Source organism: Myotis lucifugus, unplaced genomic scaffold (genome assembly GCF_000147115.1).
Source record: "Myotis lucifugus unplaced genomic scaffold, Myoluc2.0 scaffold_11, whole genome shotgun sequence".
Taxonomy (NCBI): Eukaryota; Metazoa; Chordata; class Mammalia; order Chiroptera; family Vespertilionidae; genus Myotis; species Myotis lucifugus.
In genome coordinates, this window is record NW_005871059.1 from 9,393,884 (window position 1) to 9,417,667 (window position 23,784).

Here is a 23,784-nt window from a genome sequence, read left to right on the forward strand (position 1 = left end):
TGGGGCAGTCCCTCAGCCTGGCCTGTACCCTCTCCAATCCAGGACATCCCTCTCACAATCTGGGACCTCTGGCTCCTAACTGCTCACCTGTCTGCCTGCCTGATTGCTCCCTAACTGCTCCCCTGCTGGCCTGATCACCCCTAACTGCCCTCTCCTGCCAGCCTGATCACTCCTAACTGCCCTCCCCTGCCGGCCTGATTGCCCCTAACCACCTCTGTCTCGGCCCCCGCCACTGTGGCTTTGTCCAGAAGGACATCTGGACAATGTCCAGTCTAATTACCATATTACCCTTTTATTAGTTTAGATGCTGGGGAGACTATAGAGCAACCTAAAATTATATCTAATACTAAGGGAATAAGAAATTTGTTAATCCACTTTGTAATATGTAGTTGAATATTTAAATAGCCTATGATCCAGAAATTCTATGCCCACTATGTATTCTAGAATACAATTCAATTCTAGAATAGATAAACTGGGTCCCAGTCCAAATCTAATCACTTGCCTATTTGTTTATGGCCTTGCTGCTTATTTGTTATGGTAATATTTTAAGTCATTATTCAAGTACCTATATAATAGTCTTGATGTTGCCTCTTGGAAAGGAAAACCTAAAACATTTACTATTTGCCTTTTTTCCATTCTAGAGAAACTCTCATAACTAAGGAAATCTATACAGGATTGTGCCTAAGCATTATTGTTTATAAATAGTGGAAAATTAGAGACACCCAAAATATTCATTAATAGGTAAGGAGAAATAAAATATATTATTATACTGGAATATTACAAACAACTTAATAAGTGGATGAAAGCTTTCATGTAAGTATAGATGAAGCTTTAATACTATACCCCACGCAAAGTAAAGTTGTAGAATTTTTATCATTTATATAAAGTTAAAAATGAAATATAAAACTATTCTAAAGCTAATAGTTTCAATAAAGGCATAAAGATATGCATACAAATATTATATATTGTATTTTAATATTTACTACTATGAAATGAATAAAGATGCAATTGGAGAGTACTAAACATGGTGCTTCACTGTACTGGTGATACACAAAGTGTGGTGAAGTTCTCAAAAAAAAAAGAATCTGACATTGACACATTACTATTAACTAAACTTGAGACTTTATTTTGGATTTACCAGTTTTTCCATAATGGTCTCTTTCTGTTTGAGGATCCAATTCAGGGTGTTTCATGTAGCTGTAATTGGTTTTCAGTTGTCATCTCTCCTCGGTCTCTGGTATCAATTTGCCTTTGTTTTCATGACCTTGACAGTAGAGGTACTATCCTCTGCAATGTTCTGCCATCTGGGTTGTCTGATATTTTCTCCATGATTAAACCAGGGCTGTGGATTTTTGGAAGAAGTAGTGTACAGGTGAACTGCCCTCTGTTCACATTATTTTGGGGACACATGAAACATGTCACTGTTTCACTAGTTGTTTCATCTCTTGTTAGGGTAGTTTTTCACAGGTTTTACACTATACAGTTACTCTTTGCTTTCCCTACTCTGTTCTTTGAAAGTGAGGAGTTGAGCCGAAACCGGTTTGGCTCAGTGGATGGAGCGTCGGCCTGCGGACTGAAGGGTCCCAGGTTCGATTCCGGTCAAGGGCATGTACCTGGGTTGCGGGCACATCCCCAGTGGGAGATGTGCAGGAGGCAGCTGATCGGTGTTTCTCTCTCATCGATGTTTCTGGCTCTCTATCTCTCTCCCTTCCTCTCTGTAAGAAATCAATAAAATATATTTAAAAAAAAAAAAAAAAAGAAAGTGAGGAGTTGAGAAACCTAGTCTACCCTCAAGTCTGCTGGCAGTGGCCTGGGGTGCAGAGTTTTGTCCAAGCAGGAAATTAAGCTCCACCTCCTGGCGCATGTGTGTTTGCATGGGTCAATATATACATAAAGTGCTTTTGAAAGACAATTACGATGAAAGCAACTCAGTTCTAAAAGGGTGGGATCAAATAGTTTATTTCCATTAATTATTACCCAAAATAATATTAATGTATTAAATTAATATTACTTATTCAATTTTTAGTCCTCATGGAGCAATTGAAGTGGTAAAGTGTAACACTAACTGACATAATTCTCGGTGAGAATAATTGATGTTAAAAGTCAGTGTAGACTTTTTTTCAAATGAAAGGCATTTTCAGTAAACTTATTGTCCCATTGTTTTTTTCTTGATAGTGACGTGTATATTTCATTTCGTGGTCCTTGAGGTTCTTTTCTTTCCACTTAAAGTAACACAGCATGCAATTTATAGTATGCTGCATCTAGCTACATTTTCTGTTTACTACAAAAAATGTTTTTTCTAAGGAGTATCTCAGTTAAGCTTGTGCTTATGAGAATATTGGCAAAAAAAGATGAAAAACTCAAAATGCAGTATTCTTCGAAGCTTAATAGAAAAAGAACTCGCCAAACTGTGTCCGCCTTTAGTGGCAGGTACCGGAGGGCTCAGCAGTCTTTAACGGCTCTAGGAGTTATTTTTACTCGATTGTCTTAAAAAAGTAATTTATTTTCTATGGTTTGTTTACATTCCCATGTATATAAGTTGTCCCAAAGAAATGTACACATGAACTTTGAATAATTATCAAGGCAGTGTTTATTAAAATACATTTCACTTTCAAAATTGAGCTATCAGCTGTTAAAGTGTGGATACATCTTTTGGGGACATCCTGCATACTCAGCAATTTGCAGGAATCTGTTAAGTTAGTGGAAGGAGCACAAGCATTGAAGTCAGATATTTGATTTCCTTCTCTGCCAATTAATATCCTTGAGATTTCATGCAATTTAAGTTAACTTGTATCATTTTCCTCATTTGCAAAATAAGGTGAATAGTTTATGACTTTATGGAGTTGTTATAAAGTTAGAAAACAATGCTTGAGAAGTAGTGAGTGAGCCCATGCCTTAGAATCAGAGAGGCCAGTGTTCGAATCCCAGCAGAGCCACTTATTTTCTCCTTGTCCTTCGGAAAAGTTCTTTACCTTTGACGTTGGTCTCCTCTGGGGGCAGTATATGTCTCATTGTTGGAGACAGCAGTCTCATTGTTGGTGGCAAAAGGCATACTAGCAAACCCCTAGCAGAAGTCCTGATTATGTGGCTGCTTACAATTTCGTTTTCCCTTTCCGTCTTCCTCATCTGGAATACAAATTATTCACAATTTAAATATTTATTTCAAAATGTTGGCAAAGTGCTATGTGCCAATTCACAATATTAGTAACTCTTAAACTAATGAATAAATAAAGACAAGGTAGAACTAGTTTTATAAATGATGCATTAAAACCATGGCATAATATAAGACAGCTGTGCTGGAGAGCCAAGTCAAATTGGCTATTTATTTTACTAACTCATGTGTGTCCTGTCTGCTTAGAAAGGATTTAAAGTGGACCCTGGCTGGGACTGATATTAGGGAAATCTGTGTTTCACTTCTGGCGTGGCCATTTGCAGTCTGTATATCGGATAATAAGGCACCAAACCACTCTGAGCCAGTTTCCTAATCTCTAACCAGCAATATTGATACAGGCTTTACAGGGTTGTTGCAAAAATTACATTAGATACAATATAATATATAATTAATATATAACCATAGGCAATGCATAACTTATGTGCTTGGCAACTCTAAGAAGTTATTCATGATTACTGATGATATTATATTTTCTTGGGTCCTTTCTATTTTATTTGATTCTGCCTGTAGAATACAGAGCTAAAGGCTAAAGAAATTTTATAAAGGAGGTCCTTAGCATTTTCGTTTTGAGTCTTTGTTCTTTTCCAGCAAGAAGTTTCAGGTGTTCCATCTCGCCAAGCCCTCTGCCGGGAGCGGTGTGGGCCGCACTGACAGTGGCCTGGCTAACCACCAGCTTACCAGGAGGGGAACTTGCTTAATTGCCTGAATTCTGGCTTCACAAAGCAGCTTTCACACCTAAAGCTGGAGAGCTCACATCTGTGGCTGTCAGGCTTTCTGCCTTGCAGATGAAGAAATCAGCTGTGCCTGGTCCCCACAGGATACCCAGGGGGTCCAAGCCTCATGCATAAAGTCAAAACACACAAGCTCATTTCCATATAGAATACAAATAACATATTCATTTAATCAGATAACTCCTGAAAGTTACTGCACATATTATTTTAAGCTCCCGTGCAGGTAATTACAATCCTGCTTAGGAAAAATCGATGAAGCCATTAGATCAAAACCAAATTCCTTTCCATTTTATTTGCACATGTGTCTTCTCTATGCACATCCACAGGTTCTTAAATACACTCACCCAGAACAATTTTTCTCTTTAATGTTGAGGTAATGTATGGTATTACCTCAGGCTATGTTCTGTGTATATTCGTGTGTGTGTGTATGTGTGTGTGTGTGTGTGTGTGTGTGTTTGTTGGTGTGTGTGCACATGCATAGAAAAGAAAAGGGAGGAGTGAGGAGTTATTAGCTTTTACAGATATAAGCATATTCTTCATTTTATAGCTATAAAGTGTATATTTGTATTGCTGTGCCATCAAAAGAATCACTGGCTGCAGATAAGCTGCAAGAATCCAGGGGATGCTCTGCAGTGAGGGCCCATGCCTGACTTCACATCTGAGAGCACCAACAGGGTTCTAATAATGACACCTCTGATGGTGAGATTTTAATTACTCAGCAAATGCTCAGCACAGCAGCTCCATAAATAGGGGAGAATGCACATCTTGGGCAGCTTTACAAATTTCCATTACCACCAATTGTGGTGGCTTTGTACTGTTTCAGCTTAGCTAAGCTGCAACTACATTGCCCCAGAATTTCCTTCCCTGCATGATTCCTGGTTAGGGTTCGCCACATAAAATATTTGTGCAAGATCTGGAATGGAGAAATAGAAGTAAACTAGCAGTCTTTACACCCCCCAAGGGCCTCTGAGGGGGGCCTTGGCCGCTGCCGCTCATACACAGTGTCACTGATGGGCTGGCTCACTTTGAAGGTGTGAAGCAGCAGTTGGGTCCACAGCTACAGCAACTTCACCAGGATGTCCTCCTCCAGTGTCCTCAATTCCTAGGCCAGAAATTCGAGCAGCTCTGTGGGCCCAATAAAGATGCTGTTTTTTGTTGTTGTTTGTTTTGTTTTTGTTTTTAATTGCAAAGAGAGGAAGGGAGAGGGAGAGAGAGAGAAACATCAATGATGAGAATCATTGATCAGCTGCCTCTTGCACGCCCCCTACTGGGGATCCAGCCTGCAACCCAGGCATGTGCCCTGACCAGGAATCGAACCCTGACCTCCTGGTTCATAGGTCAACGCTCAACCACTGAGCAACACCAGTCAGGCAATATGCCGTTTTTAACCACTTTGCATCAACATCCATTTCCAAATCCATTCTGACCTAGTCTCCTGGTATCAGTAGTCTATATCAGAGGGTGAAATTCAAAGCCAACATAAGAATTACAATTTACTGTCTTTTGAGTATGTTTCACAGATTACACATAGGTGCTCCACAATGTCATCCAAAGTATGACTCCTACCAATAACATTTTTTATTCGCATGGAGTGCTTCTATTAATGGTTGGTAGTTCTATTGTCTTTTTAAAGTCTTGTTGTCATTGTTATGGTTGTTATTTTAAACATCATAGTAGGAGGAGAGCAGGTGTCCCAACAAAGTAAGACATGAATTAGCAATGTTCAACTTGTAGCTACTTCAGTCAGGGCCTGCTTACATGTAAGTATTAATTATTATGCGGCATGCTTTTCAAGTTACAGCTGAGAAATCCTCCTGACCCAACTCCCAGGTGTTCAGAAAATATTTTCAGAGGAGCTGTAATATCTTTACTGCCAGTCTCTAACAATGTATTTTTCATTATCATTAGTGTTGCCTCCCTTTTTGTTAAAGATTTGTCATTCCTGAAAACCCCTAACAAAGTGTCAAATATGCTGGCAGAAGTAATACTGCTACCACCTCGGTAGAAATTAATGATATAAATTAATAGTTTTTATTTTTAAAAACGGACAGGCAGGCATAGACGAACTGAAACACAGGACAAGAATGTAGACTGAGAGGAGAAATGGATGGAAGTGGGACTTTGGTCACTGCCCAGATAGTGAGTCCTGATAAATATTGGACAGCTTAGTCTTTTATGGTTTATAGACATTAATCTTTTTCAATATACTTTTGTTACTCCTTGGTCATTATGGGGAAGGCTTGTCTTAAAGAAACAGAATACCAGGGGGAATATTTTTCTTAACTTGCATTATTACTTCATTTGTTTATCAGAAACCTACGTGGTTTCTTCACTTTGCTTACTAATGGCTCAAATGGAGTATGCCAATAAGCCATTAGGGAGCTGAAGGATAAGGTCAGTCTTGGTGGTAGTGGTGGGACACCTCCCATGGTAGAGAGCAGAGCGGAAGCAAACTTTCTGTTGACTTTTATAAGGGCATAAAACCCATCACCTAACCCTATTTATCTCCCAAAGACCCGACCTCCAAATACCTTCATGTTGGGAGATAAGAGTTTCAATATATAAATTTTTATGGAGACACAAACACTCAGTCCATAACATCAGGAAAATAATAAATGGAAGGGTAAAACTTCTAAAAACTGAATATTTCCTATAAGCACTCAGCAATCTTCCAAGTCTGATTGCACCATATCATACCACACACTCCCACTTCCCACCTCTGCTTCACAACAAACGCCTCTGGAAAGAAATATGTATAATTCTCGTTTCCATTTCCCACCTCACATATATCATTTATTTGTCAATCCTCTTTAGTCAGGCTTCCCCAACTTTGCTGAGCCAGATCTTGAAAAGATAACTAATAATATCCCTGATATATACCAACCTCTACTTATGTCACTTGAACAAGACTCCTTACAGAAAGCTTTTTTCCCCTGGCACTTCATTGGTGGTGTTCTTACCTCAACAGCCCTCCTTCCTGGTCTCCATTGGGGTGTGTCATCCTCTGAGGGATACAGTATTCTATAGAGATCACCCTTTTCCTTTTCTAGATACTTCCACATGATCTCATTTAGACCCTTGACTATAAACTCAGACCGTTGGAGGGCCGGACTATAGTTAAAAAAAAAAAAAACTAGGAACAAATTCCTATGCACACTGCACATATCTTATTTTGAAGTAAAAAAACAAAACGGGAACAAATACAATATTTGTATTTGCATGTGGCCCGCGGGCCGTAGTTTGAGGACCCCTGTTCCACATGATCTCATTTAGACCCTTGACTATAAATATTTTATTTGTGACAGTAGCTCTCAAAACTGGATCTCCAGTTCCAACTTCTTTTAACTCCAGATGCACTTTAAAATATATTTGGCTGAATACTTGACATCTTAATCTTAACATAGGCAAAAAATATTGAAATATTGATTTTACCTCCAAACTTGCCCTTTTCCCAGCCTTCCTCATCCCATTTAAACAGCAAATAACCTGAAATCTAAAATTAATCTTTTATTCCTCCCTTTACCTTACACTATTATTCCATGCAAGCCTTAAATGTTGTCAACTTGCTCTCAAAACATATGCATTCACCATATTTTTTCCTCACATAAATTAAACAAATTTGATATATCCACATTTGGGGCCTATACTATTGGAATATTCTTCTAGCACAGTGGTTCTCAACCTTGGCTGCACATTATAATCACCTGGGAATCTTTTTAAAATCCTGATTTCTGGGCCTCATCCTCCGGAAATTCTGTTTCTTTGTTATGGGGTGAGGCCACAACATTAGTAACAAAGAAACAGAATTTCCGGAGGATGAGGCCCAGAAATCAGGATTTTAAAAAGATTCCCAGGTGATTCTAATGTGCAGCCAAGGTTGAGAACCACTGTTCTAGCAGGTCTTGCTGCTTCCTTTCAACTCAATTCCCTAAAAAGCAGCTAAAGTGACATTTTTAATTAAAAAGTAACTCAGATAATGATACTCCTTTGCTTAAAAAGTCTCCAATTTCTTCCTAACAAACTTAGAATGAAATCCAAAGTTTAGATTTAAGCCTTGTTAGTTTGAGTTTTCCCAGAAACAGATCCTGAGACTTTTATTTTTATTTATTTTAAAAATATATTTTTATTGATTTCAGAGAGGAAGGGAGAGGGAGAGAGAGATAGAAATATTGATGAGAGAGAATCATTGATTGGCTGCTTCCTTCATAGCCTGTACTGGGGACTGAGCCCGAAACCTGGGCATATGCCCTGACCAGGTAATCAAACCAGTGATCTCTTGGTTCCTGGGTTGACACTCAACCATTGAGCCACACCTGGTTCAGGGATCCTGAGACTTTTAAAAGACTGTGTGTAACATGCTTCAGAGTGTCCTACCATGGAATAAGAAAGTTGCTATGGCCTGAATGTTTGCATCCCATCAAAATGTATATGTTTAAAGCCTAATCCCAATGTAATGGTATGTGGAGGTCAGGCCTTTGGGAGACAAATAGGTCATGAGGGTAGAGCTGTCAAGATGGGATAGATGTCCTTATAAGATGAGACACAAGAGCCCTGACTGGCATTGCTCAGTAGTTAGAATGTCACCCCACACACCGAAAGGTCTTGGGTTCAATTCTAGGTCTAAGGGCCCTTACCTGGGTTGCAGGTTCCATCCCCTGCCTCTGTCAAGGTGCATGTGGGAGGCAAGGCAAGCAATCAATGTGTTTCTCCCACATTTATGTGTCTATCTTACAACAGTGTTTCTCCCTCCCTCTCTTCCACTCTCTCTAAAAATCAATGGAAAAAAATATCCTCAGGTGAGGATTAACAAAACAGGAAAAGAGGAGAGAAGCAAGAGAAATGATCTTGCACTTCCATATGGGAGGATGCAGCAATAGGCAGTGTTTGGCAAACCAGGGAGAGGGCTCTCAACGATATACTTTCTATCTGCACCTTGATCTGGGACTTCCAGACCCCACAACTGTGAGGAAATAATGTTTGCTGCTTAAGCACACAGCCTTCGGTATATTTTTACAGCAGCCCTAATTGATTAAGACACTCCTGCCACTCACTGGAATATATATTTTGACTCCCATAATGCATTGGTCAAAGGCTGTACTCTTGTACTTTTCAGACTGCTCAGCTTTCCAGAGAGGAAAATCTTTCAGCAAAGAAGAATCTTAGGTATAGGATGCTGTGTATCTACTAGTATATGGAGACTGTGAGTGTGAAGGAGACATAGCATTTGAGATTGTCTGCTACACCTGGTTTAAAAAAAAAAAAAAAGCAAGCATGGCCTGCCTCTGACTCTTTGACCACAAATTTGTTGCATGTCCCTTCTTTCCCTGTCACCTTGACTTCTTTCTTCTCATAAATGCACCAGCTGGTTTCTGCTTTCTAGCCTAAGCATTAGCTTGCCACTCTAAAACACTTTCTCTTCCTCTAGATTTCTGATTTAGTGTCTAGTTCTGAAAGAACCCTTTTCAATTTCTCTCTATTAATGCTTCCCTTAATACTCTGAGTCCTTTGTTTAGTTACCTTTACTAGAATATAATTTTCCTAATATTAAGGGCTTTAGCCACTATTATTTCAGAACAAATGTTAAACTTAGAGATGAATGTTTGTAGAATGCATTTATGTGTTCATTTTTATGAAGAAGTTAAGAGATATTATGGATTCAGAGGTGATGGCAAGAAGAGAGGGCTCCAGTAATCAACATCCCTGGCCCCACAATCCGCAGGCTGTTGATGTTCAGCAGATAATGAACCTCTCTGTCCCTCAGTCACGTGGATGGGTTAATGATAGTGGCCACCTAATGGGGCTGTTATGTGTAAATGGTAAGTAGTAGTGCTTAGAATAGTCTTGTTCATGACAAACACTTTAGAAAGAGATAGAAGCACCTATATTTAATAATTGGATTGAATGTAGACAATGTTATATGCTTAAGTATCAAAATAAGAATATAGATAATTTCAAAAATTGAAATATTTGGATATGGACATATTTTCTTTAGAAATACAGCGCTAATGAGCAAAAGAGACAGATCAGATAAATGCTCCAAGAAAAACAATTGGAAATAGAAAGACATAAAGCAGAAATTAGTTGATTTATTTAACATTATGCTGGTATAATTGAGATTAGCGTGATTTTAAAAAAATTATACTAATTAAATAAAAATATTTTAAAATAAACTGAACGCAATGAAGTAAAACCACAGACTGGAAGGAAACATTTGCAAAAACAGATCTGATAAAGGTCTGTTATCCAAAATACACAAAGAACTCTTAAGATTCAACATTAAAAAAACAAACAACCTACTTTTTAAAAAAATGAGCCAAAGGTCTTAAGAGACACATAACCAAAAAAATATACACAGATGTCAAGCATGTGAAAAGATGCTTCATATCATGTTATCTTGTTGTTTTAGTTGGCATTTCTCTGATAACTTGTTTACTGCAAAACACAGGTTGAAATTTTATAATAATGAAATGCATAATATAAAAAATGAGGCCTTATTAAATAGTTCATTTTAATATAATTTTGTTATAATGTATTCATTTCAATTTTTGCTATGTGTTACTGCATTCATTTAGCAAACACTGAGTTCCTCCTTGCCCCAGGCATTGTGCAAGACACTTGACTCAAAACAATAAGAAAGAATAGACATTTTTCCTACTCACATTAAAACTCAGGTTGGTGAGAAAGATGTGTTAATTTAACAATATTATTCACAATGGTGAAACACAATTTGATAGTTGTTGGAAAGGAAAGGTAACTTACACTATAAAGTAAATCATTAGAGATACTTGCCGTAATTTAGTATGATGCAAAAAAAAAAAGCAAAGCTATTATTACCAGTCAAAATTATGATTAGGTATTATTCAAAAATGTAAATTTTCTATTAAAATAATTTGTATATATGTTCTACAAGTGCATGTAAATCTACCTCATTTTAAAATCTGTAAGTACAAATTTTGGATATTAGCAAACTATTTCAAAATATGATCTTTGATTATAGCATAACTAGAGGCCCGGCGCACGAAATTCTTGCATGGGTACAGTCCCTAGGCCTGGCCTGTGATCAGGGCCATCTTCCCTGGCTGCCGGCAGCTGCCACCACCCACCTCTGGTTCCCCATTCGCCATCGAGGGATTGGAGCCTGCTGGCCAGGGGGAGGGACCAAGAGGTGGTCAGTGCGCCTCATAGAGACTGGTTGAGCGGTCATTCGGTTGTACCACCGTTCTGCAATTTGCATATTACATATATATATCTATATATAGATATAGATATAGATATAGATATATAGATATAGATATAGATAGATATAGATAGATATAGATTATAAGAATCCACCTCATTTGACATCTATTACCTGTATACCTCCTGACTCCTGCCTATTTCTTGATTTTGGTTACCTGCCTAATTATTCTTGACCCCTAATTATGCTTAACGGTTGTTTAACTGGATTTCCCCATAAGGCACTCCTATGTCTAGCAAATGCTTTTGGCTTTTTGTTTTGTTTTTTAAAAAATCTTGTTTTGTCTTTTAATGTATGGTCTATTTTTCACTTGACCAGTAATTAAGGTTCAAGTTTCATGCAGTGAAAAAAGCTATATGCAAAGGAATTTCAGGAAAAAAGATTTTCCTCTTTACTATGACAAGCTCTCCACCTCCTTAAGATAAATAACAGTACCCTGCCTCCAATGTCCTTGGACCAGTAATGGTCCACCTTTCTTTGTGACTGTCCAGTGAGTCTGATTCCTCCTTTAGTTCTTTCATACAGCAACTTGAGAATAGATGCTTGCAATTAATTTTAATTTTCCTTTTAAAAAGTTAATATTTATTGAAATCCCTGTTCCTGTAGCTACTGGGTTCACAAAGTCCAGTAAAAATATTTCATGATGCCTGAAATATCAGGGCACACCACCTTGAGATATATAAAAGTTTATCAAGATTTTTTCTAAAATATTTCAAAGATCCTGAAATGGATTAATACATTTTTGAATCATTTCTCAACTGTTTAATAGTTTAACAAAGCATGTAAGTGCTTACAATGAGTCACACACTTTAGTTTTTCAAAAACAATATAAAGTAAATTGAGCCCTGGAAGTCCAGTTTTACTAGATAAATAAACAAAAACATCATATGACACCTTTAATGATGCAAATAAATAAATAATTTTATCAGACCAAGATCAGGAAAGGCTCAATATAACAACAACCCTCATATTTTACAGGCTCACAGCACTCATCTGTACACATTGCACCACTTCAAATTGCTATATTTCATTCTGGTTGTTGTCTCTGCTCAGATGCTTACTCTTCTCTGCTCTTTCTGGAAAACAACTATTCAATTTGCAAAGCCACAGATGTGTTTGAACTAATCTGTGCACAGACAGCAGAGGGAAAGGAATCGAGAGAAGGAAAGGAAGACTATAAACAACACAGAGCCAGATTATGGAGGGCTTCATATGCCATTTTATTTTTAACTAGAGGCCCAGCACACAAAATCGTGTGTGAGTAGGTCGCCACTGCTTGCCGCTGCTTGCTGCCGCTCACCACCCTGCCCGCCACCGCTTGGCTTGCCGCCCCGCCTGCCGCAACTTGTGGGTTGGGGAGAGAGGGACTGAGAGGTGGTCAATGCACCTCATTGCGACTGGTTGAGTGGTCGTTTTGGTAGTTACACTTATGGTCCCTGGCCTTTTATTATATAGGATTTTTTATGTATTGATTTGATAGAGATAGAGAGAAACACAGAGAGAGATTTGTTGTTCCACTTATTTATGCTTTCATTGGTTGATTCTTGTATGTGCTCTGACCAGGGATCGAACTTGCACCTTGGTATATCGGGATGATGTTCTAACCAATTGAGCTACCTGGCCAGGACCTCTTATGCAATTTCAGGTAGAGATCTTAAAGTTGTTGTTTTTTTGAGAATAGTAGAGCACTATTGAATGTTTGTAGCCAGACATGATATTTACTAATGACATATCTGACAGTTTGGACAACATATTGAAGGTTAAAACAAGGCTAGAAGAACTCCCATTGCAATCTTTCAGAGCTGAACACAAAGGAGTTGACCAATTTGGTAGAATTAAAGCAGTGACAGGTGAAGGATTACAGGGAATATTCAAGAGATATTCTACAGCATATTTTCATATCTTCAGTTGTTTGGATGTGTTTCATGTGGTTGAGGAAGGCTTCAAATAAGTGTGACGTAGGAAATTATAATTGAGAAGTAACAAAGCATTTGAGTGTCAAGTATGTTTTCTGTATCCTTTTAGGGGGATATTAGCAAAAAGAAAAAAAAACACCTAAAATTGAAAAATGGACTTCTGAAAGAGATTTCTGCAAAAGAAAAATGCATGAAAAAGAGATAAAGAGCCAGAAAGCATTTGAATTTGGGGACATCAAGTATCATTTTCTTAACAAAACAAGATGACTCTGTTGGGTCTTCAAGGATAAGTGAGATTTCAGGATCAAGGAAAAATAGTTAAAAATGTATGGAGACCAATAACTTGGACATGTGTCTTAGTTACAGGGAATCATTTTCATCAGAATTAATGAAATGATATTCATGGGATGTACCATTAAGTTTTCGGGGCATTGGTCTTGAAATAAGATACACTAAAGTACAAATTATGAGTCTCACTTCATATTTTTTAAAAAATTTGAACAATATTCTTAAAGTTTTAAAATCTCAGTTTCCTGATACAAGATAATACTACAAACCTATGGTACATAACAAGCACTGAATAAGTGCTATAATTATATAAAACAATGTAAACTGTCAAGCTCTACATAACAATATTATTATTAAATTAATAATATTTGGTTCTAAAAAAAAGACAATGGATTTTTAAAAAATATTGCTGCTCTCAAATTTTAAAAAATACCAGAATTGATATTCCTAGTTGATTATAATAACTATATAGTTGCTGGAACTTCTTCCTCCAGTTTTTTTATTATTATTAGGTAGATTCTACAAACCAGGTAAATAGAAGACTGTTAAACTGTTGTTGCAATATAAATGCAAATATTTCAATCCTCCATTCAGCTTATTTCAAGATATATTAAAAACATTCCACATCACTAAAAGTATAACTCACCTAAAAGCATATATCTCTCTCTCTTTACCTTTTTTGCAAGTATATTTAGTTTTAAATAGATGAATGTTTATTCATGAAATAATATAGATGGACTATATAACATGATTTTTTCTCCCTACAAATTCAACCTGAGCTTGACAGGGCAGAGTTATTGATTAGATATCATCAGTGCTGACATATACAGAGAGAACATAATTTCATTTTATGGGCTGCTGTGCTGGTAGATAGAATTCATTTTATGAAATGGCTACTTCTAGGCCTTTCATTGTAACACTTTGAAGAATTTTGTTTTTCATTGAAATAATATTTTTATGCCACATTGGTTTTCTAATGGCTTATCATTTGTAAATAATTTAACAATGAGCTGCTTTATGTACTGTAGTATGGGACATTTGGCAGAATTGTTTAGTTCCATCCAGGTATATATTTAATCTCTGTACTTGATAGTTTGTCTTAAATATGTATAGACATGAATGTGTATGTGTGTGTGTGTGTATACATATGTGTGTGTGCATGTGTGTGTGTGTAGTCTTGAAACCTGGGGTCACTATTTAGAGACTTTATATCATTTGGCATCATTTTTAATTGATCACAACATGTAATATCAGTGTACTATTTTATTTATTTATACCCTGCCTGTTCACACTAAGATTTTGAAGTAAAATGGTATATACCAAGCAATCTACACTAATAAAAGAGAAACATGGTAATTGGCGTACGACCGCTACCCTTTTCATTGGGAGTTCGAATGCTCACTATAATGTGCGCTGACCACCAGGGGGCAGCACAGAATGAAGGAAGGCCCCGGCCAGCAGCCGGCAGCTGGGTGCAGTGAAGGAGGACTCCAGCTAGGACCTACCATGCATGACCTATGCATGAATTTTGTGCACCGGGCCTCTAGTTTCATATTATTATCTTATATAGACCTGGTCCCCAAAGGCTGACACTCTCCTGTTATCCTGCTCACTGTGAGGGAGAAATATCTCATTCACTTTTACTGAGATATAATTAATATCTAAAAATTGCATATATTTAAATGTTTACATCCTTGATGAGATTAAAACATATTCATATACCCGTGATACCATCCACTACAACCAAGGGAACTAAACCATATCTATCACTTTACCATCACTACAACCAAGGTACTAAACATATCTATCACTTTCAAAGATTTCTTAGTGTTCTTTTGTCCTCCACTTTTCCCCTTTTTTCCCCTTCTCATTCCCTAACCCCCCTCCGATTAGCTCTCTATCCCCTTCCCTCTCTCACACACATAGGCACGCACACACACACACACACACATTTTTCTACTTATTGTTAGATCATTTTTGAGACTGATGTGATTATTACTGACATAGCCACCACTTAATTACCTGAAAATAAATGCTCTAACATGCATTTTGCAGATTTTACAAAAGAATAAGATGTAAAGAATTTAAAAAAGTGGGTGGTTTTGCTGATAAGAAAAGTATTAATTTTATATTGGAGAATACATTTAATGGTATATACCCATTATTTTAAAAAGTATTCTTTCTCTCTTAAGTCTATATGATTCCAATCTTGCATGCACAGGAAATAAAACACACATTCTAGAGTTTCTTTCTTCTGTTTATGTTGAGTTCTTTATGGAAAAACTAAGCCAAGAACATAATGTTCTCTCTTTTTGATGAATAGTTGATTCCATTTTAAAAGGAAAATCCTTCCTTTCAAAAAGCTGTAAAATAGAAGTATTTTAAAAATAGCTCCATCTGGCTCATTGTGCAGGATCATTTAAAACTGTATGCTCAGTCTAAAGTATTTTACTTGGTCATGAAATGCATATATGTACATAATATCAATTTCCATCTTTGTGTCTGCTATTGAACTTGAAATTTGATGGTTACATGAATATTGATACTCTCAGTATCACCAATATTGAATGTATTGAATGTACATTATCTGATTAGAGCCAGAAAATAATGAACAAAGTAGGTATGTTCTTTATGTTACAGATTGTCTTTTACATTCATTTTTTCTTTATACATCAACTTAGCCCTGTTCACTGCAGTCTAGTCATGTCATTTGAAGCCGTTATCTAGTAAAAATAAGCTTAAAGGACAATATTAGTGACTTCTGATGATATCCCCCTGCTTCTTACTCACTGTTACTTGTATATGTGACATCACCATCAACTCTAAATCCAGTAGCATGCCAGTACATCCTTAACCTTGGGGCATTTGTAATTGATGAGGGTCTGGGATCAAGTGGTATATTCTTTGACATGGTTAAATTATCTGTTGGAGGTAATAAACCAATAAAAATAGACTGTGATTCCTCTGTCTGGAATCTTCTTTGGTCTGAGCATAGGCTATTAAGAACTCGGTTTTCTGTCTCTTTATTTCTCATTACTTGACATAATAAAGAAAATGAAATATAGTAAGTGGATGCCTGTCTGTCTCTTCTGCTCTCTTTATTTTTCAATTTCTTCTGGGAGAGGGGGAAGAATGAGAGCCCAATAAATATAGCTGAGGGAATGAAGCCTGTGTTGTTGCTACACTGCACATATTCTTACAGCCTTCTAAATTGTAAAATGTTAACAGCAAAACTGAATCTTGACATGTTGATAGCTAAAACCATACTGCAATATGGCACATCAATTGCCTGTTATGTTTTTGAGAACCAAAAAAATTCTCTTCCGCACCATTAACGTAAATCATACCAGTTAAAACACTTTAATACTCCAGGTGTTTTTCTCTTGTCATTGTGGTTGTTGTTTTGGTTTGTTTTTAGATGGTACATTTGTTGATTTCAGTTTGTGAGGGGGAAGGGGATGAAATAAACTATAGGTTGGCTATGGAGTTATGTACACAAATAAAACTCAATAAGCTTGTCAAATGAACATTTCACATTAACTAAAATAATAACCTGTCATATGACTTTAAACATTTTCCCCATGTTTCAGAAGAACAATATAGTTCTGTGAGTACCACAGCTGCATGTTTTGATTTTTTAAAAGAACGACTAGTTTCTAAAGACTTCCATCATCCTGTAGTGCTCCAGATGTGAGTTATAGCACTGTTGTGAACAATGAACATTATTAAGTTTAACAGAACTTTAAAAATAGACCATTGAAGATAAAATTTTGAAACATTGAATGACTGGAAAAATACTGGAAGTAATATTTGACCTCAGGAGGCAGATATCAATTAATTTTTAAAATGTACACAAATTGACAATTTTCCTGTTTTTAATGTTTGGAAGCCTAAATGAACATGGTACCCGAAGCAAACAAGGTCAAGACCTGGGCATCTTCTCTGTTAACCACAAGGGGTTGAATTTGTTCAAAGCAGCTCTATCCTCTCACTGGCATGAATATTTAATCCTTAAAGGTGGAAGCAGCCTTTTATTTTGAAAATGAACAGAGCTCTGAAAATCCTCATGAGTTCAAATAGGGTAATGAGACTTGGAATCTGTTTCTCATGCGATCATTTTCATATGTTGTACCCGTTCACTGGTGACATGTTTATTGTCTTAGTGCCCCCCCCCCCGGCCCCCCTGAGACTTGTTGTTCCCACAGTCCTCTCCTTCTATATGCTCTGTTTTCTCTTGTACGAAAACATGTTTTGTTGCTGGATATTGATAAAGCACAAAGTGTTCATGCATAATTAAATTCAAGAATTCTGCGTAATATCTCTCAATCATAGTTTATTGAGACTCTCATTCTGATGTCTTGAAACCCTTCCTTATGCATTTTTAGATTTTGGAGATAAAGGACTTGCAATCCTTAGTTACATAGAGAAAATTACTCAAATATTCATAACCTGGGGCCAATTAGCATAAATGCCACATAAAAATGCAAATAAAACAAGATTCAAAGGTGGAAATGTTGGCTGGTTAAGAAAACACAACATGACAGAAGTATAATCAATAGTGCACCTTGAAGAATGAGCTGACTTTGACATGGAAAACTGGGAGACAGAGAGGGAATTTTAGGTAGAGAGAACATGAGCAAGGGTGTGGGAGTTCATCAGAGGCCCATTTGAAGCAGCAAAAGTAACATAATTTTGAAATATGGGGAGACAATATAGTAAACAGCAAAAGATAAGTTTGGGAAGGAATGTTAGAACAATACTACAGTAGAAAAATTGCATGCCACACAATTTATTATTATTCACAATTATTTAGATAACCAAGAAAAGTTGAATGAAGGTTTTAAGGAGGAATGAAAATGATTCCACATAAATTTAAGAAGTACTAGTATAATTCAACATAAAAAACTAGCAGGTAGATATACAAGATGCATAACTTCTGTTTTTTTCTCAGATAACTGAGTTTTACCACCCTAACTTTCCTGGCTGGTGTGGCTCAGCAGTTGAGCATCAACCCAGGAATCAAGAGGCTGCCGGTTCAATTCCCAGTCAGGACACATGCCTGGGTTTTGGGCTTTATCCCAATGGGGGCCATGCAGGAGGCAGCCAATTGATGACTTCCTCTCTCATCGATGTTTCTATCTCTCCCTCTCCCTTCCTCTCGCTCTAAAAATCAACAAAAAACATTTAAAACAAACAAAAACAACACCCTAACCTATTATTATTCTATACTGTTGAAGGAATAGTAAGTAATATTGTCATATAAATTTTGTTTTACAGAATTTCTTTATAGACCAGTAAAGGGAAGAAAGAAGAACAATTAAGCATTTATACTGTCCTTTATAAGTATGTAATTACCTTTACCAGTGCTCTGTTTTGTCCATGTGATTTTGAAATATTTAATTTAATCCTGAAGAATTTACTTTTAGTAATTTTTTAGGGCAGGAGGTCAGGTCTATTAATAACAAATCACCCTAAACACCTCTATTTTATTTATCTGGCAAAGTCTTTTTCAATTTCATTTTTAAAATGTAGTTTTCCTAAAAATAAAAATTTTGGTTGACATTTTTTGTCTTTTAACACTTAAATGTGCAAATATGTTTCTTGTCTCCATGGGTTCTGATCAGATGTCAGTTGTTAATTTTACTGGAGGTCCTTGTACATACTGAATCACTTGTGCTTTCAAAGTATTTCATTTGTCTTTGTCATTCAACCTTTTACTACAATATATCTTTGTATGGATCTTTTGTATTTCTTTCTGTTCTTCATATTGCTTAATTGCTATCTATCTTCAAGTTTGTTGACTCTTCTTGTCATTCAAATATACTCTTGGGACCTTGTAATGAATTTTTCATTTATGTAATTGTACTTTTCAATTCCTGAATTTATTTTTGATTATTTTATATTATCTATATTTTTATTCATATTATTTATTTGATGGTACATTATATTCATACTTAATTTCTTGAAACAAGTTTTGCTTTTGTTTTCTGAATTATTTATAACTAGAGGCCTGGTGCACAGATTCATGCACCAGTGAGGTCCCTCGGCCTGGCCTGCGCCCTCTCGCAATCCAGGACCCTGTGGGGGGATGTCGGAGCGCCAGTTTCAGCCCGATCCCCATAGGCCAGGCCAAGGGACCCCACCAGTGCACAAATCCATGCACTGGGCCTCTAGTATGCATATAAGATCTTTGGTTAATCTCTTACCACCCTCCCGCTTCCTCCTGCGATTCATCAGTCTGTTCCATGTGTCCATGCCTGTGGTTTCTGCTCCTACATTGAGTCTCTACCCCCTGGTGGTCAGTGTGTATCATAGCTACCAGCTGGTTGGCTGGTTACTTAGGCTTTTATATATATAGACTAGAGGCCTGGCCTGGTGCACAAAAATTTGTGCACTCAAGGGGGGAGGTCCCTCAGCCCAGCCTGTGCCCTCTCGCAGTCTGGGACCCCTTGGGGGATGACCACCTGCTGGCTTCGGCCCACTCCCTGGGGGATTGGGCCTAAGCTGGCAGTCAGACATCCCTCTGGCAGCCTGGGAGCCCTCGGGGGATGTCTACTTACCTGCAGGGAGCAGGCCTAAGCTGCAGTCGGACATCCTTAGTGCTGCTGAGGAGGCGGGAGAGGCTCCTGCCACCACCGCTGTACTGGCAGCCATCAGCCTGGCTTGTGGCTGAGCAGAGCTCCCCCTGTGGGAGCTCACTGACCACCAGGGGGCAGATCCTACATTGAGCATCTTCCCCCTGGTGGTCAGTGTGTGTCATAGTGACCAGTCATTCCTAGTCGTTCTGCTGTTAGGGTCAATTTGCATATTACCCTTTTATTATATAGGATGGTTGCTTTAAAGTCTTTATCTTGTGAAACAATCATCTAGGCCAGTGGTCGGCAAACTGCGGCTCGCAAGCCACATGCGGCTCTTTGGCCCCTTGTCTGTGGCTCTTCCATAGAATACCACATGCGGGCGTGCATGTACAGTGAGATTGAAACTTTGTGGCCCATGTGCAGAAGCTGGTTTTCGGCCTGGGCATGTCTATTTTGAAGAAGTACTGTTGATATTTGGCTCTGTTGACTAATGAGTTTGCCGACCACTGATCTAGGCCCTCTTACAGGCAGTTTCTATTGCCTGTTTTTGTTCCTGTACACAAGTCACACATTTTTTCTTTTCTTCAGAACATGTTGTTATTGTTTGTTTGTCTACTTACTCAGTGATTTAGCTGGACTGTTTTAATGTAATTCATTTTCCCCAGAGTGTGTAATTTCTAATGTCACTCCTCAGAAGGCATAGCCTAGGATGCACATCTTCACCCTGAAATGACAATGGTTTTAGCAGGGTTCTCTTTGACTTGCTTATGCCCCTTTCACTATTTTAAGCTGTCTTCTTTTTTTGGGGTATCATACCTAGCTGTTAGCCTCTACTAACTGCCAATTATTGCTTTATTGTTTTTGACAATACCCTAGAACATAAATTGTAGGGTATATTTCCTAGCCAGTTTTTGAGGTTTGTTATAACCCCAGGATGACTCTTCTTAGCTTTTTTTTTTCCCTTGCCCTCTCTGTTAAACTTGCTGGCCTAAAATTTAGCCTATTGCTTATAGAAATTCTGGCCTCTTCTTAATTGTTTATCTCAGAATCTCCCTTTGTTGAGGACCAACTTAGGCTCCAATTTCCCCACATTCTGCTCAAATATAATCAGTTTCGTGGGGAGAGCTTTTTAGGTCTCTGTCTGTGTAGCCTGCCTCTCTCTATAAGTAAAATCTCTGAGCTACTGCTTCAGAACTGAGAATGGGGATAGTGTCTCATTTCTGTTGGGAGACATGCAGGTTTTAAGAGAAACACTCTGGGCTGGGACAGTGTGTCTGGTATTCTGAGTTTACATTTTCTAAGATAGGACCTAAATTCTAAATGTAAACTGGGACAAAAGCGGGGGCCCCATTATTCTCAGTCTATCATCTATCCATTAAGACCTGGGGGTTAAATGGAGAAGGGACCCCATGAACTTGACCAGGATTTAGCTTCTGCAACATAGCACTAGGACAGATGAGAAATGCTCATGGCCTGCCCCTTCTCCAGAGATGCTGTAGCCCTTGGCTGCAGCTGACTGGGAAGTGAGTCTCGCCTTTTTGGCCACATGTACCCAAGGTGGATCTTCCATCACAATGAGCTGGGTGTTTGGGAACTGAGATGGCTCTTTGTAGCTCAAGTGACATACACTCTTATTCTTTTTACAGATTTATTTGATTTTCTTGAATAAGTAATTCAAGAAATTTATTTGCAGCATATCTTTAAAACAGCTTCCAGATACTTTCAATGGTTGAGGTTTTGTTTTTTTTTGTTTTTTAAAAAATATCATCAGTCTGGGTTGTTTTGTTTGAGAATGCACCTGCAAAACTTCCCACGTCACTATTTCAAAAATTGTTCTTTTTCTGGGGAATTTGAAACTATTTTGCTTCTGATTTTATCATTGTCTTCCTATCCTTTTTCTTTTTTTAATTACATTTATTAAGGTGACACTGATTAATAAAATTATATAAAGTACACAATTCTATAATGCATCATCTGTACACTGTATTGTGTGTTCAACACCCAAAGAAGGTCTCCATCCATCACCATTTATCCCATCCCCCTATCCCATCCTGCCCCTTCCTCCCAACCCCCCTCTTTCTGGCAATTACTAGTGGTCCATGCCCATGAGTTCTTTCTCTATTTCTTTTTCTTTCTTGTCTAGAATGTGAGTGCAGAATAGAGATGGAGCAGCCAACCTATAATCAGCAGGTGACCAGAATGAGCAAAACAACAACAAGATTATTTTGCAGCAGAATAACAGCCACTTCTCATCTTTGGATTTACTGTTCTATTAGAGAAATAAACCAGTGTGGTTAAGTCCGATGGTGGGTTTTCTGTTAAATGGAGACAAATAGGATATTAACTTATACAGATCCGTATTTCCTATTTTCTTCAGAATATAACATATGCCTTAAGGCATTCCAAACAGCATAAATAAACCCAAAGTCTTCTTCCTTCATTTCCCCCCATTTTACTCTTGCCTTTTTAAAGGACTCAACAACTCCAGTCTCCCTAATCCAAAGTGAGTATGATGTCTAATACTGTTCCATTTCCTACATCTACTGAGTCACAAACCCATTGTTACCTCTTTTACAATTCCTTAGGTCCCTTCTCTTTTCCTAGCAGTACTATGTTATGTGAACTTGATCAAACTTCACTTGAAATATTATAGGAGTCCCATAATTGTGCTTCATTTTTCATACCATGCTACAGATGAGTTAACCAGTTTAAAAGATACTTTTGACACATCCCTTCCCTATTAATGTGTTTTCAATGCTTCCTTTTTCTGTAAACTGTATCAGGCTGCAATCTTTCTTAGCATAGCAGCAAGGGTCTTCATAAACTCACCTATGATCAACTCTTCTGCCTTGTGTTTTGCCTACCACTCCCTAAACAAACTCTGTACCTTGGACAAGCTGAAGGTGGTACTCTCTTACCTTTAAGTGTTTTGGTCTATTCCTTCCTCTACCGGAAATACCGTCTTCCTTTTGTCTGCATGCTGAATTGCATTAGTCTTAAAATCCTGCCAAAATATGACCACAAAAAGAAGACTTTGACATCTTCTTTTAATATTATAATTGATACCATATTGCAATAAATGGTTCTTTATTATTTTCCTCTTCTTAGAATATAAACCCCCAAAGTTCAGTTCCTTTGTGTTTTCTCTGTGTGTGTGTGTGTTTAATTATCAGGGTTCCTGATACAGTGAGTGACTGAGATGTTGCTCATTAAATTGTTAAAGGGGAAAAAAATAAAAAGAAAATGCAGGAAGACATTTTGAGTTTATGATCACAAGAAAGAACATGTGAAAAATAAATGTTATTGTGAAAGCAGCACATATACAATTGGTTCTTGTAAGTACATGGTAGTAGTCAAAAAGACATTAAATAATATCAGAATCTAATGAAGAAGTTACTAAAGCTTTCACATGAAAAACAGCCCTTTTCTTAACCTGGGTTAAGACAACTCCAAATGTATCCCAAGTTTTATATCAGACCATTGAAATAAATAAAGTAGAAACATTAATTCTCCAAATGATTGGATACACATCTCCCTGTACATTCTAAACCAGTATTTTCTATTCTGATAATAAAGTCACATAATTATATTCTCTGTAGATGCAAAAAATGCAGTCAAGAAAATATTTTAAAAATCATGGTGCCTTCAAAGGCTGTCTATGAATTAGCAAGCAGTTTACCTTTACAAAGGATGTTCCCATGAATTCTATTGTCAATGTTAAGCCCATAAGCTCTAATTCTCAAAGAGTTAAGAATAAAAATAAAAATGGGATAATGCACTTATAATACACATAATTATATTCAGCAATAAAATGAAATAGGTGCTGTGATATAAGTATAAGGCAGTGGGCAAAACAGAGTAA

At 37.4% G+C, this 23,784-nt stretch overlaps 1 long non-coding RNA gene across 1 annotated transcript; it reads right to left on the minus strand.

The window, feature by feature from the left end:
* Nucleotides 1–1,152: 1,152 nt before the first annotated feature.
* Nucleotides 1,153–22,893, minus strand: LOC111825008. Its single transcript, XR_002828108.1, has 4 exons — nt 22,841–22,893; nt 20,543–20,646; nt 2,973–3,126; nt 1,153–1,342 (listed from the first exon to the last, which is right to left on the minus strand). It is a non-coding gene; the product is annotated as an uncharacterized LOC111825008 (long non-coding RNA).
* Nucleotides 22,894–23,784: the final 891 nt, after the last annotated feature.